This window comes from Panthera onca, chromosome D2 (assembly GCF_046562875.1).
Source record: "Panthera onca isolate mPanOnc1 chromosome D2, mPanOnc1 haplotype 2, whole genome shotgun sequence".
NCBI classification, from domain to species: Eukaryota; Metazoa; Chordata; class Mammalia; order Carnivora; family Felidae; genus Panthera; species Panthera onca.
The window spans coordinates 73,072,229-73,093,166 of record NC_138349.1 but is presented as its reverse complement, the minus strand read 5'-3'; the positions used below and the strand labels follow the sequence as shown (position 1 = coordinate 73,093,166).

General features: G+C 48.4%; 1 protein-coding gene across 7 annotated transcripts in view; it reads left to right on the top strand.

Annotated features, from left to right (window-relative positions):
• Positions 1–2,668: 2,668 nt before the first annotated feature.
• Positions 2,669–20,938, top strand: part of SIPA1L2 (signal induced proliferation associated 1 like 2) — a 222,928-nt gene continuing 204,658 nt past the window's right edge. For 6 of the 7 annotated variants that reach the window (XM_060642826.3, XM_078434223.2, XM_078434226.2 and 3 more), the window contains exon 1: positions 2,669–2,954. The gene's annotated coding sequence lies outside the window, so the exon portion shown is untranslated. Of the gene's footprint in view, positions 2,955–12,609; positions 12,751–20,938 lie in introns of those variants that run through there. The other variant, XM_078434222.2, reaches the window with a different exon arrangement.

The window sequence follows — 20,938 nt, the reverse complement described above, 5'->3', positions numbered from 1 at the left end:
TGACCGCCATCTTGAGCCAAAAGGCAGGGGGAGATGTGGTTCTGTTCCTCGAGGCCCTCGCGGCATAGTGGGAAAGACAATGACATGTGCGATTATGTCAAGTGTGAGAACTACTGTAATAACGTGTTATGAAGGGAAATATGTCCTCCCTAGGCTCCCCCAGGAAATGTCTGTCCATGACTGTCCCTGTGGGATTTTGTTCCCATCTGTAGCAGAGCATCTCTGATATATGAGGGTGACTCCTGAAGACAGGGCCCATGTGCTATGTGGTTTTATATCCCCTGCTCCTGCATCTTCTGGAACATCCCAGGATCTCTGCATTGTGTTTGTTGAATGACTATTTGACCACCTGGTAAGTGCGGGAATGGGGTGGCAGGTGGGAAACCCATCAAACCTGGAGAACTCAGAAATTTTATCATGTCATTGTAACAGACATGTTTTTTTTTTTTTTTTATAAATTTTTTTTATTTATTTTTGGGACAGAGAGAGACAGAGCATGAACGGGGGAGGGACAGAGAAAGAGGGAGACACAGAATCGGAAACAGGCTCCAGGCTCTGAGCCATCAGCCCAGAGCCCGACGCGGGGCTCGAACTCACGGACCGTGAGATCGTGACCTGGCTGAAGTCGGACGCTCAACCGACTGCGCCACCCAGGCGCCCGGAGTAACAGACATGTTTTATTACACCTCCTCCCATATATTATGCACCTACTTTACAAAGAGGTCTAAAAGATTGTACGATGTACACACGCCTTAAAACACGGCATGGGAGGAACCACCTCTAACTTTTCACAGGGTTATGTTCTAGGGAGTGTTGGCGATGGGGAAGTACAGACAACTTTATCTCTCCAGGAAGAATTCTGCCTCCAGAAACAGGAACTGAAAGCCCTGGATCCAGTCTCAGGAAACAGCCTGGCCGGCCCTATGCCATAAAACCAGCTCAGGAAATGCTATGTAAGGTGGGGCTGGAAGGTAAGTTAGATTACCTAAACCAATCCAGTCCTGCTTACAGGTTGTGACTCCCACCTTACCATTTAAAAGGCAGAGGCAATTCCACCACAGCTTAAACAAAGTCTTCTCTCTCTCTCTCTCTCTCTTTTTATTTTGAGAGAGAGAGAGAGCACGTGCATAAGCAGGGCAGGGGCAGGGAGAAAGGGAGGGAAAGTCCCACGGTAGGACTGTGAGCCTGTGAGCGCTGAGCCCCACGCGTGGCTGGAACCCACGAGCGCTAGGAACACGTGAGATCATGACCTGATCCGAGGCTTAACTGACTGAGCCACCCGGGCGCCCCTAAAAATGTCTTCTCTTCAAAGAGTTCCTTGAGGGGCCCCTGGGTGGCTCAGTCGCGACGACCTCGACTCAGGTCATGATCTAGCAATTTGTGAGTTCTAGCCCCGCCTCGGGCTCTGTGCTGGGCTGGCAGCCTGGATCCTCTTTCGGATTCTGTGTCTCCTCTCTCTCTCTCTGCCCCTCCTATGCTCGCAATCCCTCAATCTCAAAAAAAAAAAAAAAAAAAAAAAAAAGAGTCCTTTGAATCTTTCAGCAACCAGTTCAAGTGTCAAGCAATTTATATTAATAGTTTCAGGTAGCGCTTCCTCCTGGGTGATCAACATCTCCTAGCAAAGTAGAAAAAGATGGGTATAAAAAGTTCATTTCCTTCTCCTCCTCTAGATAAAGATCCAAAAGCATTCCGACCCTAGGTTGAGGATTGCCTGCGGCGCGGGGTGGGCGGGTTCCGGGCCGGGCCCGCAGCGCCTGGACTTCTCGCCTTGCACCCCTCCCCCTAGCTTGGAAGGTTGCATCTGTGCAGCATTCCAGGGCGCTGGCACCTACCTGACCTCATCTTACCGTGCAACCTAGTACCCCAGCCCCAGAGCGCAGGGGCTCAGTCAGGGTTGTCCCGGGGCGCGTTCCCGGGCCAGAACGCAGTAGGGACATCTCCAGGGCGGTCCCGGGACGCCCCCTTCCCCCCAGGCCGGCACACGGTAGGAACACCGCCTGGGCAGCCCTGGGGCGCCCTCCCAGGCCGGCACCCAGTCGGAGCTCGCCCCTCCTGCCGTCGTCTTCTGAACGCAGTGAGACAGTGGTCTGGGCCGTCGCCGGCCGCCGCGATTCCGCTGCGTCTTGAGGCAGGTGCCCGCGCAGCGCCCGCGGCTGGCTGGGTCTCCTCGGGCCGCGACACTCAGGCTCTGGCGGCGCGGGGACCGGAGCCCGGGGCGGGCGCGTCTCTCCCAGTCGCGGAGAGTGGAGGGCCAGGCGGGGTCGCGACGGCGCTAGGGGGCCGCTCGCGGCCGGACTCGGGGTTTTTAACTTATTCCGGCCGGAGGGGGGAAACGAGCCCGCGGAGGGCGGCGCCGGTTCCCCCGGGGCGCGGGTCCAGGTAGGCTGTACCTCCCCCGAGGTCACCAGGCGCCGCGCCCCCGCGCCCCGCAGCCCCCTCGCGGGGAAGGGCGCCCGAACCCCTCCGGGACGCGCCGCTCTCGCGCGCCGCGGGGCCTGGGAACCGCGCACCGGCTGAGCCCCGAGCCCCGCGGGGCGGCGGGACGGACGGCGCCCGCGCCCAATCGCGGGGCGGGGCCGAGGGGGCCTGCAGGCGGCGGCCAATGGGAGGCCGCAGAGCGGGCGGGGGGCGGTGCCGCCGGGCGGGCGGGCGGCGGCGTCGGGAGCCGGCTCGGCAGACCGGGAGCCCGGGAGGAGCCGGCGGAGCGGGAGGAGGACGACGGAGGAGGAGGAGCAGCGCCGCGCCCCCGCCCCGGCCGCCCGCCCGCCCGAGCGCAGGCCGACAGCTCCAGCCGCAGCCGGCGGGTCCGGGCCGCCTCCCGCCGGAGCCCGGCGCCGGCAGAGTCCGGGCCGATGGGCAGCCCCGGGCAGCGGCGGGCGGCGAGGCGGCGGCCCCGGTACGCGCCGCCGCGCGCTCGTGGGCTGTAGCAGGTCCCGGCGGACTGCGTCTCCGAGGTGCGTGTCGGGCGAGCGGACGGGGAGCGAGGCGGGATCCGCTCGGGAGCCTTCGGGTGGTGTCTGGGCACGGCCTCCGCGAGGACTGTCCCGGGGTGCAGGGGCTGCCCCGGGAGCGCTTCGGGGGCTGATGGCCGGGCCGGGCCGGGGGCAGGGCAGGGGCGCGGGGCGGGGGGTCCGGCTGGCAGACGCGCCCGCGCTTCCGAGCCCCGGGTGGAAGAGGAGCCGCCGCCGCTCGTTCTCTCAAAGTTATCGATCGGCAGAAAGGTTATTCCCGTCTTGGTGACACGAGCACTAATGAGGACCTCCTCTCGGTGCGCAGCAACTCCTCTGTGACTAACCCGAGAGCGAAGATGAAAGGCTGCGGGACGCTGTGCACCGGCGCGCCGGGCGGGGTTACTTGCTGAACTTGCTGCGGGGTGTCTTCCCCCGGGAAGGTGTGCGCCCCCGGCGCGCGCTCTCGGCGGCGGGGGCCCCGCTCCCTCTTTTGTAAGATCCCGAGGCGCGGCGAGCGCCCTTCTAACTCGGCGCGACCACCCTTTGGGGTCCCGACCGCTCTGCCACCTCTCCGGCCTCCGTGCCTCGCTCCATCCTCCGCTCCCGGGCCTTCTCGGGTCCCCCCATATTATTAAAGCTAGTTTGACCACGTCCTGGGAGTATCCCCACGAGCGCCTATAGATTAATTTTCAACCGTGCCACAAACCCAAAGAATCAATTTCAGTTCATCATCTGCAAGCGAGAGCCGATGCTTCTGGGGAAGAGAAAACAACTTGGCATTACCCCTCTGGGAGATATTTGTCATCATTAACCTGCTTCAGTTAAATTAATTCAGCCCAAGATGACTCCAGCGTGAGTATTGGAAAAATCAAGTGCATTGGTCACGGAATTGTGGTCACCAAAACATGATTTTGGTCAAAATGAAATAGTACATGTTTTGGATTTTGTTTAGCTTAGGAGTTGGTTTTCATGATGATGGCCCTTTTTTTTTTTTTTTTTAAACAAAGAATCTTGACGATTCTCATAGGTTTGCTCTCAGTAAGTTCAAAATAGTCACTAAGATTTTTCTTTTCTTTGCCTCTTTTGTCTGCAGCTTTCATTTCTAAATGTTAACACTAGATGGCTTTCTTATGACGGGCATTTGTAAACTGCGCTTTTGAGTTGCCTATCTGCAATCCAGGTTGCAATTTTTCCAGTTTTGCAATTAGTGATGGGAGGGGGAAAAAATCTCCAGAACTGTTGCTTTCTTTGAAATATACTACTTCTGTATAAAACAAACGTTTATCTCCACTTCAAAAAGTGTCATTATTTCTGGCATTCTTAAAGATGAATTTCAAGAGACAACTTGGTCACCATTTTTAGTCACAAATTTAAGGATGTCTGTTTTCATGTTTTTGTTTGAGGAATATATTCGAGGACTGGATTTAGACCATATTTTCACTTTTTTAACTTAGGAGTTCACTGCTTGATTCAGAGAGGTATAAAACAACATTATTCGTGAGAAAGTGCAGTCTTCAATCTTGAGTTTTGTGTACAAAATCATTGATTCTTCCTAAGGTTTCAGTGATGCGTGTAGCTGGAAGTATATATATGCATGATTCATAACAAGAATTTGGTAGAGACGTCTTTCTGTCTTTCTCCCGGTTGACACTTGGTTTTTGATTTCCAAGCACAACCCCTTTTATGAGAATTACTGTAGCCAGTAGGTAATCAGCAACAGCAGGTTCTCAGTTATACATTTTAAGTACTTTTTTTTCCTAGACCAAGACCGTGGCAGCCTGTCCAAATCTTGCCTCGGTAGGCATACTTGTTCATAAGCTGGAGAAATATCTTGGACTTATTTTATAGCTGCCATTTATTGTGTGTCTTGCCCAGCTTAAAATATGACATGTTGAATTTGTTTGTTCTAAATTGGAGTGTATTCATAAATAGCTGAAGAAAAAAAAAGAAAACTCTAGCAAACATCTGGGAAGTAGGAAATGGAATCAGAAACAGCTTTTATCAGTACCCACATGCTACCTATAGATGGGGTGAAATGAACTTGGGTAAGAAGCAGTATAAGCATTTGGTCTGGAAAATAAGAGAAAATAACATACGTTGCAGGTAGGGAGGTAGAGCTCCTGGCTTTGGGGTAGGGGCTGCAGATTTTCCCCAGCCGATTTAAGTGTATATTTTTCATCAGATGCTTGTGTTTTTGAATGTTTGCCTTTTTCAAAGAGGTTTCATTTTATGGAATGTGATGGGAATTATCAGAGCATCGTGATTTGGCTTTTATGAGGTTTATTGTAGTTAAAGCTGTGTACTGTGGGCTTGTAAGTTGCCCCCCCCCCACCTTGAGACTGGAATGGCATTTTAAAGGGTTCCTCGATACCTGAGCTTAGTAAACACCTGTCCACCTTGGGGATCTTTTTACCTGAGGCAGAGGAGGGAATAGTGGGTTATTCATTTTGAAAATCTGTCTGTTCTTCAATGTGAGGAAATATTCACTAACCTTGAAAGGGCAACTGTCTGGTAATTGAAACTGGTTTAAAAGTATTGGGTTTGGTCATGAAAACTAGTTTAAAAGGGACTGTGTTTACTGCACACTTTGCAAAGGACTATATGTTTGAGTGGATACCGCCCCCTATCTGAATCCCAGCCATAACTGATAAATGCAAGATTTTTTTTTTTTTTTCTTTTGTTTTTTTCTTTTCGAGATTGAGGAAGGCATCGAGTCTTTGCATTTATGATCTGCTTGTCCTGGTGGTTTAGGATTACTTATCTTTTCAAAGATGCGCTGAACTTGAAGAAACTTTAGACTGTTACTATTAACTGAAAAGCAAAGCAGTTTTTTTTTCCTGTTTTGAACTTGAGTGAGATACAATGTACAGTTCTGAGATACAATGTACAGTTCCCTGAATGCAGGGAACCGTGTTCCAGATTTTTCTGCATCTATTATTGTACCTAATTCCCTTGCAGGGTGAAAGACTAGGGAGAGCTTTAGGCGGGAGGAACAGGAACCTCTACTTTCCTCCTTCTATTGCCTGTCACAAATGAGTTTGGATAAAGTATTTCCATGATCCCTTTCAGCAGCAATATTTTAGATTTCTTGAACATTTAAAACGAAGGTATTAGCGTAATGCAAAGGACTCACTGTGACAGTTCATCGTTTTTCATGATTGTGTCTTGCGTTCATTGCCTTACGGTGTGTTTGTATGTGAACATTCCTGAGAGTTCTAGCTACTTGGTTTACCTTGGAATCAGTGAGGCAGAAATCGCTTTTCTGTTCCAATCACATGTCACTGTGACCCCTTTGAAGGAGAGATAACAGTATAATAGGACTTTAAATGCTTCTTAACTTCAGAGATAAATGATTTCAATCCTTTCTGGACTTGATTCATAAACTTTGGGTCCCAAGAGTGGTTGGAGAGAGCCAGATCTGACCCACAGGAGAGGTTCTGTTTTTGAGAGGTTTCATATTTAGCATAACCCAGTTCCATGATATCCCCCCCCCCCCCCCCCCCCGCCGCCTAGCCCCCCAGGATGCAGTGTTGCTACACGAACATACTGAAAATTAACAACATCAGTTCCTATCTACTTTCGATGCATTTCATCAAAGTGTATTAGTTTATACCCCACTCCCCACCCCACCCCACCCCGCAAAAGGAAGAAAGAGTACGCATGCCTTCAGACAGGAAGGTTCTTCCCCTCCAGAGAAGACATTTGTTAAAATTATCCCACATGAGGGGCGCCTGGGTGGCTCAGTCGGTTGAGCGTCCCCACTTCGGCTCAGGTCATGATCTCACGGTTCAACGGGTTCGAGCCCCGAGTCGGGCCCGACAGCGCAGAGCCTGGAGCCCGCTTCCGATTCTGTGTCTCCCTCTCTCCGCCCCTCTCCCACTCACGCTCTGTCTCCCCCTTCTCAAAAATAAACATTAAAAAAATTTTTTTTTCTTTAATTATCCCGCTTGTGCATATATACCCTCCCAGACATGGACACTTTTTCCTTTTGCACGGGCCAGTGAAAAGTTCACTGAGGACCAGTGTTTGGAAATCGCAGTCCAGCCCTTCTGTGATGCGGGGATCTCTTAATAATGCCCTACGAGTGGTTTTCCAGCAATACCTGAACATTGCCTGGAAGGGGTGGAGAGCTCCACCCTTCTGAGGTTTTTGACTACTAGACGAGTGTTTTTTTATTTTTTATTTTATTTTTTATTTTATTTTTTTCAAGGTTTATTTATTTTTGAGACAGAGAGAGACAGAGCATGAACAGGGGAGGGGCAGAGAGAGAGGGAGACACAGAATCCGAAACAGGCTCCAGGCTCTGAGCGGTCAGCACAGAGCCCGACGCGGGGCTCGAACTCACGGGCCGTGAGATCATGACCTGAGCCGAAGTCAGACGCTTAACCGACCGAGCCACCCAGGAGCCCCTAGACGAGTGTTTTTTACCCACAGCACTGAAATTGAACTCTTCCTGTTTATTTGCATTCTACTCCCTTGGTGGCCCGTGGAACAGATCTTTCTAGAGAGGTATTTCAGTTATTCACTGAGCACCACCTGTCACACTCGGACCCCGAACTGAAGGCCTCCCACTCAGCTTGACCTGGGCAGAGTAGGAGTACCCTTCCCTCAGCCTGCGTGTCCCACTCGCACTGATAGAGTCCAGGCCTGCGTTCAATTGTTTGTTGTTTTTTTTTTTTTGGTGGCCACGTTACCCAGACTCAGTGAGTTTCCTGTTCACTAAAACCCCTGAGTCGTTAATCACATACTGCCACTAGCCATGGTTGGCCTTCCTGCACTAACGTCGCTGCAAGACCCAACATCTATGGTGCTTCATTTTCCTTTATTTTAGCTGGTTCTACCCCGGGTGCTTCTTGGGAGTTTGATTCTGTTGGTTAGCACCTTTGTCTGCCCTCCCAGAGGAAGGCTGCTTGCTTAGAACATCAGACTGTTTTTTTTTTTTTGTTTTTTGTTTTTTATCTCTACCTAAGTCGGGGATGAAATTGTCAAACTGGCTCAGCCATGAATAGTGGCTCTGGAAGCTTCTAGCTTTATAAGGAATCACTCTCGGTTATCGTTAAGTCCTAACGCACCTAATTTCTTACCAGCTGGCTCCGATCTCTCTGCCTTTTCCAGACATCCTGAAAGAGGCTGTCAAGCCTTCTTGGCTACTTCTGCTGACCAGGTTATTCTAAGACAGAAATGAGTTCAATTTTAGTGTGTCCCTGGTAATTAGAACTGTGCTCTGCATGGTTGGTGATTAAGAAATATTTTAATGACTGACTGACTGAATGACTTAGAAAATAGGGCCCCACTGTGACCTGTGACCTCTGGAGGTCTTAGGCACTGAAAAGCCTGTGGGAAAAATCGGAATGTTGTTGGACTTTCTGAACTTATTTTGGAGCTGGGTATTACTTTATTTTGTGTTACTTTCGGGTAGTGGGTAAGAGAACCGTGAGCTTTCCCCATTTTCTCAGCGTTCTAATACTCTTCCCTTCCTGTTCCCCGAACATACGTTTAGTCCGAAGGGGCTTGTTCAGCTCTGCCTGTGGGATTACTCCATATTTTTCACTTTCGCATATTTGCTAAATCTGGAAGAAGCTCCTCGTTGGTCGAGCTGTTCGAGCAATCCGAGTTGCCCGAGCAGGCTGTTGGGTTGTGCATTCAGTTACTCATCAGTAGAAAAAATCTAGGTAGAGAGCCAATGTTAAAAATTGTTCCTGTGGAAAGCAAGAACTCTTGGATAAATAAAAAAATTATGTATGCCGGGATGAACTATTTCTGGAGACTCAAAAAAGCATTTCTGATGGCAGTGCTTGGGGCGTAGTGGCCTGTAGAGTCAGCACGATGCTGGCTTTCCGTCTTCCAGGGGCCTTGATAATGCATTTGGTTCCTGGTTGGACAGTGGGTGTTCACGTGGCTCAGGAATAGCTCTGGGATACAGTCTTCTTTGTACTGAAGTTTCTAATAAGTAATTTTAGGAATTAACAGTTTTAATTATTCATAAAGGACAAAAGCTTTCGTTTGAGTGTTTAATACCTTAATCCAAGGAACAGTGATTTCTTTGTAGTGGGGTTTCTAAATTTTTTTCAGCGTGCGTACCCTTTCCGTACAAAATCACCGTCTAAATAAATGTGTGTGTATGCCTGTGCAAATATACGTGTCTGTGTCTGTGTGTTTGTGCCTATGTGTATATACACCTGCATGCATGTAAATTTATCATGCTAAGATACAGACGTTATAAAACACAGAAATGCACATTTGAAGAAGGGTGGCATTAAAAAGAAATAGAAATGGAGTATTTCCTTTTGCACCTTAAGGGCTGTCTTGTTACCCTTCGAAATGCGTGGCCCCCAGTCTGGAGACCCGTGTTCTGTCCACCACTCTCTTCAGCTTAGAGTTCATGACTGTTTGGAAGCAGTTTCTCAGGGGCCTGTCAGCATCCTGTGAGGGAAGTTTAAGACAGACTCTATCCTTACCGGGCCCTCTGTTTACTATATTTGTTCCTTTTCTGAGAACTTTTTTTTTTTTTTTTTTTAACTTTGGCCTGTTCTCTTCCAGAATTGCTGTGGGTTCTTTAGGGGTTTAATTTGGGTAGGGAGTAGATAACGTCCTGGGGGATACTGTTCTTTCTGGAACGTTTCTGGTTGAACTCAGCTGTTGAGGAGGCACCATACTGTCACACACAGCCCCCACCAGGCCCACAGTCAGGATAGAAGGACGTAAGTAATCATTTTCTCATCCAGAAACTTCTGAAGCGTAAAAACAAATTTGGAAGTACAGTATAGTTCGGCTCGTGTATCATTGGCTACCGTGCTAGCACATGTCAGCTCCTGCTGCGAGGGAGTTAAGGGAGCCCAGCCACCTGGCCTCTCCAGAGCCTTGGTGCTGCAGCTACCCAGCTAAACTAGCACCTCCCCTTCACTCTCCCTCCTGTGCACTCTCTGCTCCCCTGTTGTCTGCTGGATCTTAATCCACAGCACTCAGCATTGCCTGACACGAAGAGTGTGTGTATGTGTATATTGTTTTAATTTTTTTTATTTATTTTTTTTTTAAGTTTTTTTTTAACGTTTATTTATTTTTGGGGACAGAGAGAGAGCATGAACGGGGGAGGGGCAGAGAGAGAGGGAGACACAGAATCTGAAACAGGCTCCAGGCTCTGAGCCGTCAGCCCAGAGCCCGACGCGGGGCTCGAACTCACAGACTGCGAGATCGTGACCTGAGCTGAAGTCGGATGCCCAACTGACTGAGCCACCCAGGCGCCCCGTGTTTTTAAATAGGCTCCACAGCCAACGCGGGACCTGATCTCACGACCCTAAGATCAAGAGTCACCCGATCTACTGACTGAGCCAGCCCCCCAGCCTCAGCATTGTATTTTAATTTTTTTTAACGTTTATTTATTTTTGCCAGACAAGAGAGAGACCGAGCACGAGCGGGGGAGGGGCAGAGAGAGAGGGAGACACAGAATCTGAAGCAGGTTCCAGGCTCTGAGCTGTCGGCACAGAGCCCGACGCGGGGCCGGCACCCATGGACCATGAGATCATGGTCTGAGCCGAAGTCGGACACTTAACCGACTGAGCCACCCCACCCAGGCACCCCTCAACAGCCTTTTATACTTCCATTTGAAATCATTTCCATCTGAAAGGACCTGTGATTGAACTTGGACACCAAGCTAGTGAAAGGGGAGTAGTAAGTAGTTTCTGAAGAGGGTGAGAGCAGAGGCCCAGCTGTTCCTTTAGGACGTTTATAGCCCTGCTCCAGGGCTGTGATTCTGGGGACGCAGGGCACCCTGGGGGTTGTCCTCCTGTTCCTGAGAGCATGTGGTCTGCACCCATCCCAGGTTTCAGAGTCTCCAGACTGACAAGGGCACAGCCCTGATGGAATCCGGTGAGGCTACAGGTCACTTAAAAACCCTGGTGTGGGCTCCTTCGTAAACATACCTGAAAAGAAATGATTTCTGAATTGTGCCGTTTCATCTGTAAAGTCTTTTGCCTGTCGGCCCGTCAGCCATGGTAATTTCTAGAGGAAACAGTGATTTTTGAAAGCTCATCACTAGAACATTGGACACCTCTTGTTGACTTAGCACTTTATCAGAGAGATATTTATGCCTTAAAGGTAGTCGGTGCTCAGGAAGTGTAGTTTTCATTTTACAGGTGAAAGTCTTTTACGTTCAATATCCTGATACAGTATTAGTTCCTATATTCCATGAACTCAGGAGGGTGTCATCCTAAGTCCTGTGCGTGTACATTTCTGTGTTAAGAGGTACTATGATGAGATTTGAGGCAGGACTGAGAGAGTCATCTAAATAATAATAGAATCACCTCATTTACCAACCAAGTCTGCTTACTGGAGGGTCATGGGAAGCCTTTTGCTTGGAAAAATGCATCAATGTTCCTATTTAAAAACTTTTATGTGTTGGTAAGAGTGAGGGAGACTAATGTTTTTGACTTAACAAAATAGAGAATCGGGGGGAGGTATTCTTGAAAATAAATGTAAAAGACAGCCATTGTGCTGGAACTTTCATTGGTGTTCTCTCACATACTGAACCAGACCCTTGTAAGCTGATGGGATGATCCCCTTTCACTAACACAAAAACTAAGGTTTACGGGGAGAACACATGCTTTTCTGAGTCTTCTTAGTCTTAAAAAAATTTTTTTTTAAAAGGTTTATTTGCCTTTGAGAGAGAGAGAGACAAAGCACAAGCAACAGAGGAACAGAGAGAGAGGGAGACACAGAATCTGAAGCAGGCTCCAGGCTCTGAGCTGTCGGTGCCCGACCCGACGCGGGGCTCGAACCCACGAACCGCGAGATCATGACCTGCGCAGAAGTCGGACGCTTAACCGACTGAGCCACCCAGGTGTCCTTGAGTCTTCTTAGTCTTAGACCTGAAGCCCCGTCTCTCCGCTCCAGCTACAGGCCGCTTTCCTCTGTTCCCATCTGCTTTGTGAGGTGTGGTTGGTCTCCAGAGATCACGGAAGGAGTGAATGGAAGGAGGGAGTGAGTAGAGAAGGTGTGTGCACAGGAGAATGGCGGACTCCAGCCAGCTGTCCCTGAAAGGGGGAAAACGGTGGCCCAGCGTTGGGCTGAGGAGTCTGAGTTTTATTAGCCGGTGGATGGTCTCTTCTTCAGGAGAAATGTCGTAATTCGCGGAGAGGTAGCCCTTCTGATCCAATCTGGCTACCTGTCTTTTGTTGGGAAGGGAGTGGGACAATTTCTCTGGCTCCCCGCCTCTTTGCCAGGGTTCAAAGAAGTATAAGGGGAAAACAGTTTTTGTTTTGCATTTATACTTTGCCAGATTTGCATAATCTGTGTTGAAGCCAGTTCAGTGTGAATCCCTAAATAAATTTCAGGCATTTAAATATTTAAAAGGATCCGTCCACGGTACTTTACTCACCCAAAGAATAAGTGCTTCCAACAAAGAAAATAACCCCCTTGCAGATGCAGCCCATACAGACTTTGTTCACCTTGTCACTGAATTATAAAACATTAATAGCAAAGCTAGAATTGGAACATTCGCCGACATGCCTGGCTGGCTCGCTTCCAAAATATTGTTTCCCTGGTTGGAGCATGCGGGACGGTTTGTTTAAAACTGGCAGCTGGCCAGGGAGCGGAGCTCTGACGCAATCACGGCGGTAACTACTTTGCTCCGTCTGCTAATTTTAGGGCAGTTAAATCTGGGTGATGTCTGATGACTGCTGTCGCTGTGCGTCTGGTGGCGGGGAGCCTTCCAGATCCATCCTCCGGGCCCGGCACCGCGGTCCTCGGCTCCCTGCGCGATGGGCTGGCAGAGGCGATGCCGGGCTGGCACCGAATGTGAGCGGTGAGATGAGTTGGGGCAGGGCCCGCGCGGGGCTCCAGGGGACACCGCCTCTGATCTCACTGGTTTTCTGTGCCAGTCCCTCAACAGATCCGTATCCGAGGGCACCGGGCCGTGGGAGGTGTGGAGGACGGAGGCAAGTGTAAACAGAGGCTCTCGCCTTCTGCGGGCCCCCCCCCCCCACCCCGATGACAACACGCTCTGCTTCTCCCTGCCCTCCCCGCCGGCGCTGGCTGGCTCAGCACCCAGCCGCTTCTGCCTTCTCCTTTTCTGGAAGAGGCAAAACTGAGGAGAAAGATGGGAATTTTTGGAGACCAGTTTGGAGCATCGTATAGAAGAGCAGAGTAGAGTTTTCTGGCTCTTGCAGGAGAGGGAGGTGGCAGGGAGGGGTTGCTTTGTGGCCATCCCGACCTCACTTCGCTTCCTAGACAGCGAGCGTAACCCAGTTTCAAAACAAGGATCCCCAAGGCCTCTATAAACGCTGGCATTCTGAGGTTGCCCAGTTAGCGGGAGGCATCCTGGGGTGTGACACCCATGGGGGCAGGGGCCACTTACCTCGTTCCCTCCTGGGCTCCGGGTGAGCATCCGGCACCATCAGAGAATTAACGGACTCGTAGCATTTCCGGCCTCAGAGGGCCCTTCTGGTCGTCTTCGAATCAAACTTCCTCATGTTCCTGATTCGGAAATTTAAGAGAAGGGTTTAACAGCCGGGCCCCCATCGTGGAAGAGAATGGGCTGGCTTACTGGGTGAGACCCTGGGACAGCCGGGCTCTGTGGCTTGAAGGCCCCGTGGGCTGCTGAGCATAGAGCGGGTTGCCTAGTCGAGAGAACATTCCAGAAGAAGGCAGGAGCCAAGTTATGCTTTGGCAAATGGTTAGGATTTGAATTTTCTGCGAGGGGCCCTTAGACACAAGGACACTCCGGGCTCTGTAGAGACCGGCCAATGCAAGTAAACCCATCACACTTAGTTGTTCATTTGAACCCAGTGTTGTCTACAACAACTCCCTCTGCCTGAAACAAAACTCACCTCCTTGCCTGGTTTAGGTTTTGCAACCCCGAAAACGGATTTCGTGATAAAAGCGACCTCAAGGAGAAGTGACGGACCGTGTTTTTGACATGGTGGTTAACTCACTCGTCTGTCACGTGAGGTAGTCAATCTGATCTCCACCCCCCCCACTGTAATTTGTTAAAGGTTATGTCATACACCTGAAGGAAAAAATATCGAAAGTAAATGATGAGCTTTATTTATTTTTTTTAACATCGAGGTATATAGATGACATCATATTAGTTTCAGGTGTACCACATGACAGTTGGCATTTCTGTGTGCTATGAAATGATCACAGTAAGTCTGGTCACAATTTTTTTTTTCTGGGGATGACACCTTGTAAGATCTGTCTTCGCAACTTTGAAGTCCTTTAACTGTCCCGTATTATTCACTATAACACCACTCTGTACATTACGTCCTCGGAACTTATGTATTTTATGACTGGGAGTTTGTGCCTTTTGACCATGGCGTTTTGGTATGAAATTATTGAATCTGTTTCAGCTGTTTGTGTAGAAAATATACACACCAGTATTACAGTTGTGATCCAAGGTCACATGTTTTAAGACTTTAGGAATTTATAACTTTTGGTGATTGGTTGACCAGAGTGACTTATTTGAAAAATTATTCTGGGTAATCAAACTTTTATTTTTTATTTTTTTTAAGTTTCAGTTATTTACTTACTTGTATATTTGTTTTGAGAGAGAGAATGAGTGGCGGTTGGGGCAGAGAGAGAGAAGGAGAGAGAGAATCCCAAACAGTCTCCACGCTCTCAGCGCAGAGCCCGATGTGAGTCTCGATCCCAGGAACCGTGAGATCATGACCTGAGCTGAAATCAAGAGTCAGGATGCTGGGGCACCTGGGTGGCTCAGTCGGTTAAGCATCTGGCTTTGGCTCTGGTCACGATCTCACGGTTCGTGAGTTCGAGCCCCGCGTCGGGCTCTGTGCTGACAGCTCGGAGCCTGGAGCCCGCTTTGGATTTTGTGTCTCTCTCTGCCCCTCCTCCAGTCACGCTCTGTGTCTCTCTTTCAAAAATAAATAAACATTAAAAAAAGAAAAAAGGATGCTTAACCGACTGAACCACCCAAGCACCCCATGAGTAATCAGACTTGTAAACCGAGGCAGCAGGGCTTGGGAAGCATGGCTGCGGGCCGAGCATTTACCCTGTGGAGCACTGGTCCCCCGCCGGCCGGGGTCTCTCTGCTGTGTTGAGTTACCGTCCATGCCCTCTTGCCATAGCTCTCTGTCACTTTTAAGTGCCACGAAGTAGTAGAAAGTGCTAGCTAAGATTTGCATTCCCCTGTAAACTCTAAAACAAGAGATCTCAACATCATCACTGTAGACTTCCCCTCAGGTTTTTTATCACATGGATTTTTATTTATTTTTTTATTTTTAAAAATTTTTTTAACGTTTATTTATTTTTGAGACAGAGAGAGACAGAGCATGAACAGGGGAGGGTCAGAGAGAGAGGGAGACACAGAATCTGAAACAGGCTCCAGGCTCTGAGCTGTCAGCACAGAGCCCGACACAGGGCTTGAACTCACGGACCGCGAGATCGTGACCTGAGCCGAAGTCGGACGCTTAACCGACTGAGCCACGCAGGTGCCCCTATCACGTGGATTTTTAGACACGCAGAGAAGTTGCAAGAATGCTGTAGTACAGTGGGCACCATATATCCACCACCTAGGTCGTGTAAGGTGTTGGCATTTTACTATATTTGCTGCACGCATATCCATGCAGCAGTCCAGTTTTGGGGGATGCATTTGAAAATAATGGTACCCATCAGTACACTTTGCTGCACTGTTGTACTTTTTTCTCTTCGCCATAGATAAGTTTTGCCCGTGTTTGAACTTCATAGAAATGGAATCCTGCAGGATGCACTCTTTTGGGTTAAGGCTTCTTTCGCTCAGCATAACGTTTTCCTGATTGGCTATATGCTTTTAAATGCATCACCGCACCAGGCGGCCTTTCCCCTTGGTTTCGGGCTGTTTTCGAAGGTGGGATCGTCAAGGGATTTTAGGAGCAATTTCTTTCGGGTGTTTGTGTGTTTTTCTTAAGCCTCATCTTCCCCTTTCTGAACAGGGATGTGATTTTTACACTTAATTTGGTCGTTTTTCTCACTGGGTCTTTTCTTAACCTCCCGCCCGTGTGTTCGGGGAGACCAGGCGCGCCTCTGGCCAGTTTGCAGACATTTGCCACCTGGTGGGCTCAGGCCGGTGCGAAGCTTTCAGCCGAGCCCTCTGCTTCTGAAGATTTAGATCGACACACGATTCCTTTACTTATTTATGTGTGCTACTTGGAAAATTTTAGGTAAAAGAAAATCCATCTATTTACTTTTGCAAAGTCTATTCTTGACCTTTGTGATTAACTTTTAAAAGATGAAGATTTTGTAAGGCATCTCTGAGGAATAATTTCTAGTTCCATTGCAATAAATTATTAAAGCCGAAATGTCCTGACTTCAGTTTTCGGACACTAGATAGAGGAGACTAACCAACAAAACCTACAAAATGAGATTTTTTAAATCAGCTGCCGTGAGTCGATACCAGTTAGCGAAATAAAGTCCTAGCTGCTTAAAAATAAAATGCTACATTGCTAAATTTACCTTTTTAAAATTTTGGACAGTGAGCAAACACGATGGGGGGAGGGGCAGAGAGAGAGAGAGAAAGAGAGAGAGAGAATCCCAAGCAGGCTCCACACTGTCAGCTCAGAGCCTGATGTGGGGCTTGAACCCATGAACTGTGAGATCACGACCTGAACCGAAAGGAAGCGTCAGAGGCTTAACCGACTGAGCCACCCAGGCGCCCCCCGCAAAATGCCGGAAATAAATTAACCGTGCCTTTTGCGGAAGGCCCACTATTACTGAAGCTCTGAGTTGCTAAACCTCTCTAGCTGGTCACAAACTAGTTAAGTTTTCGTCAGCAGGACTGGTGTATGTTCCGGTACGGTGACCTTGGCCCTGCCCGTGGAGCAGTGGGCACGCACATGTCTTGCCTCGTTTGTCCTATACTTACCGCACTCCCTTTTGTGCCGGGCACGGTTCTAGGGAGGGCCTCCGGTTACGGTGGGGGGTGGGCAGACATGGGTGTTGTTCTAATGGCACTCGCATTCTGGAAGTATAGTCGGTCTTCTCTTAATATTTCTCTCAGATTTTTTTTTTTTTTTTAATGGGAGGCAGTGCTCTCTTCAAGTGCGGTTTAGCTCTGGATAGAGGCAGGGAGGGTAACATCTACTCGTAATGAGATTGCAGACAGAGTCTGTAACTCTGAAAGAAATGTTACTGGGGACATGGATTAGGAGATGTAATAAAGGACCTCGTCCCCTGTTTAAAATTCAGACTCATAATAGAAGGCTTAAGAGACACTCGATGAATGGAATAATGGGAATCATTTATTCTGGAGCCAGAGGGTTTCTTGGGAGCAGAAACCTTTTGAATGACTGCAGGGCCCTCCGGCTTATGGGCCATTCAGGAGCAGGTTCCACGGGAGTCCAAGGGCCAGCTCCCAGTCCGAGAAGAGCCGTGACGGGGTCCTGGGGCAGATGGCAGGGAAACGGCTGTGCATGCGATTCCCGCCCCCCCTTCCCCCCGAAGAGCTGACGTCACATTGCTTTTGCCCCCAAAGAACGGCGCACTACTTGCCGGCACCTTGACAAACTCTTGAAGGGCCAGCCTGATGGGTCGAAGTGGCTGCTTTGGAGACCATGAGGAGCAGATCATGAGTCTGTCTGAGCTCAAGGTGGGCAAGGTCAGTGCACCTTGGGTGCCAAGGATGTGGAGGTGGGATGCGGCCGCCGTGCCTGGGCTCTGAGTTCTGTGTTCTCCAGGGTTATCCCGTGGCTTCCAAGCATGTGCAGAGTAATCCTGGGCATAGCAAACAAAATATTTCTTCCAGAGGGTCACCTCATAACACGCGGTCTGAACATGAACTTATTTCCCTCGGAATGTTTGGGAGAAAAGACTTCCTTCCGCTCACTTGCTCTACGTTGAGGGACTGCATCCAGCTTTGGATCTGAACTCTTTTCCTAGAGATTAGGAGTGTTCATGAGCCCGAAGGAAGGTCTGCAGAAGAGAGAGAACACAGAGATTCGGTTGTATTTGTCACTTCGCACTGATAAAATTAAAAAGTGGGGGGAGGACTCCTGGTCGAAATAAATGACACTTGAAATTGTTTCAAGGATGGAAAGGCTGGATGGTTTTTATTTTTCACAGGAGCACCATGGCGTTTTGATCATTCATGGCCCCTCAATTGCTGCTGTCTGCTCAGGATACGTTACAGATGGGTTATGCTGATTTTGCTAATTTTTGCCAATAATTTAAGCATGGAAGGATTCAGGGAACCTCCCGAGCGATAAGAACACAGCTGCTGAGGATAACTTTGAGAGAAGAGGAGTATGTCTTGAGCCTCTCACATGATTTGGGGGCAGTAGCCACAGCTAAGCAGCTGCAGATGGTGTGTTTTCAGCTCGCACTGTGGCAGTTTGGGAGTTTTCTCCATCTTTTTGTTTGTAGCGAACAAAAGAGCAGCGCGGAACTGAATCGGCTAGATCAAGTGTATATAAATTCTACGGACGGTGTGTCTACTCCGTCTTGACTGAAATATTAAACTTCTGCCCCAGGAAGGGAAAACCGACCCGGTGATTTACTGGTGTCTGATTAAACCCCATCTTCACGTGCCTCTAGAATGTGTGTGCTTTGACTTTCCATCAATGGGTAAACATTTACATTGGCCTTTGCCCTTAGAAATTCACTATTCTAGCAAAAAACCAACGAAACAATTTCTGCTTTCGCTGTTCCGTGAGGTGTTCTGCAGCATCTGGAAGGGAGGAGGGGCCTGGATTTCAGTATTCATTCCTTTAGTTTGCAGGAGAAAGGGAAGGCTTCTAGAGGAGGGCTTGTCAGGGGTCACGTCTTCATGGGGAGAAGGGGAGGAGATGCCAAAGAAATCACAAATATTCTAATAATCCTCCCGGAAGTGGCTTGTATACACCCCCTCCCACTGCTCTCTGTTATTGTTGGACTCCGAAGAAAGGCCTGCTGGACCTGCCTCTACTCCCCTGGGTGATTCTTTCTTGTGTTCAGAACCGTCTTGACTTCCTGTTGCTCAGATGCTGGGCATGTTCTGTGGGTTAAAAAAAGTATATGGCTCCTCAAAGATACTATTCTGTGCTCCCTAAGTCCAGATGAACCAGCCCGACCTACATCAAGGCTTTTTTTTTTTTTTTTTTTGCCACTATATCTTTTTTGTTCTTGAGTTGCATAACTTACTTGGAAGTTTCCAGAAGGCTGATCCTTCTCATCTTGTCTTTATAGTTAGTGTCTCTGTTTGTTCCAGTTTTTTGTTGTTGTTGTTGTTTTAATTGCCGAGTCATGGGAACACATTTTCACCCAGCACTAAGTGGAAATGTAGGCTTAACAGGCCCTGAAATGCAGGTTTTTGTAGGCTTGTCCCTGATTGCCTGTAGGCCCCTGCCTCGGACCCAAGGCCGCTGGGTCCTCCTAGAGCTCAGCCCTGGTCACAGGTTTTTCATCTTCGAATGTTTCGATTCCAAATAATTTTCAGAATCAGTGGAAGACAGCTCCATGTCTGACACCTGGAGATATTCCCCTTGACTCCATAGTGAAAGTGAGAGATTGCTAGAGAAGACCTATAACTTTGCTTTTTACTCCTTTTTTTTAAATGTTTTATTTATTTTTGAGACAGAGGGAGACAGAGTGCAAGCGGAGGAGGGGCAGAGAGAGAGGGAGACACAGACTCCAAAGCAGGCTCCAAGCTCTGGGCTGTCAGCACAGAGCCTGATGTGGGGCTAGAACCCACGAACCACGAGATCATGACCTGAGCCCAAGTCAGATGCTTAACTGGCTGAGCCACCCAGGCGCCCCTGCTTTTTACTTCTTGTATGGGACTTCTATAGCCATCAAGACTTTTTTTTTTTTTTCCTTTACATGTAATATTTTTTCTTTAAATGTAGTATTAAAGGTCTTATGCAAATATTAATATTTTCAGTAATACGTTTTGGAGTGGAGACATTGTGACTCCAGTGCTGCTGCTGACCATCCCACTCCTTCTGGTAGACAAGTCCAAGGTCACAGAGCATCCACAGCCCTCTGTGCCTTGGGCCTATTGTTAGACCGTATAGAATTTTTCAAAAAATGCATTTTTGAAATGTGAGTGAAGGTCGCTATGTGGACAGAGCCAATTCCCCACCCCACCGTCTTGCCCCACTGTATTGCCTTTATTCTGTTTCATTTTATATATTCACTTTATTTTACTTTTATCAGGCACCTGCCCTGGCCTTCTGTTGAATTCAGAGTTAGGGAGAGAGATTGAAATGGTGCTTCCTCTCAGCCCCGAGAGGAATAAAACAATATTTTATTGTTTACCAAGATCTCTTAGTATAATCTCTCGGGTATTTCATGAAACAAAAACTGAAAAAATTAGCAAGGATGTTACTTCCCTTACATCTTCGATTACAATTACACGCATAACTTTGTTCTACAATCATAACCAAGTAACAGTTATCAGTAAAAGAGCAGTTCCTCATACTAAATGCTCATAACACATTTGTAACAAATACCACATATATCAGTGCAGTTGACCCTTGGACACCGTGGGGGTTGGGGGCGCTGACCCCCCCACACAGTCGAAAATCCTCATGTAACTTTTAACTCCCCAGAACTTAACTACTAATGGCTTACTGTGGACCAGAAGCCTTACCGATGACGATTAACACTTACTTTGTATGTTATGTGCATCACATACGGTATTCCTACAGTAAAGCTAGAGAAAGAAAATGAAATTAAGAAAGTCATAAGGAAGAGAAAGTAGGTTTTCAGTACTGTACCGTATTGGAAAAAATCTGCATAGAAGTGGACCCACGCAGTTCGAATCTGTGCTGTTCAATGGTCAACTATTTTTAGAGATCTTGATGTGATAAATGAGCTTGCCTGCTCCTTGCTTATTAATTTCTCTAATCAGGGACAGATTGATGGTGTCTGTTTGCGGGGGATTATATGTGTCTAGATAGTTTCTATGTTTTGTTTTAACCACACTCATTGTAGAGAGACCCTTTGACATGAAGTACTTTGATGGAAATGGAAGAAGAGATTTTAAAGTACATTTGGCAAGTTCAGTTTATATCATTTTACGCTTT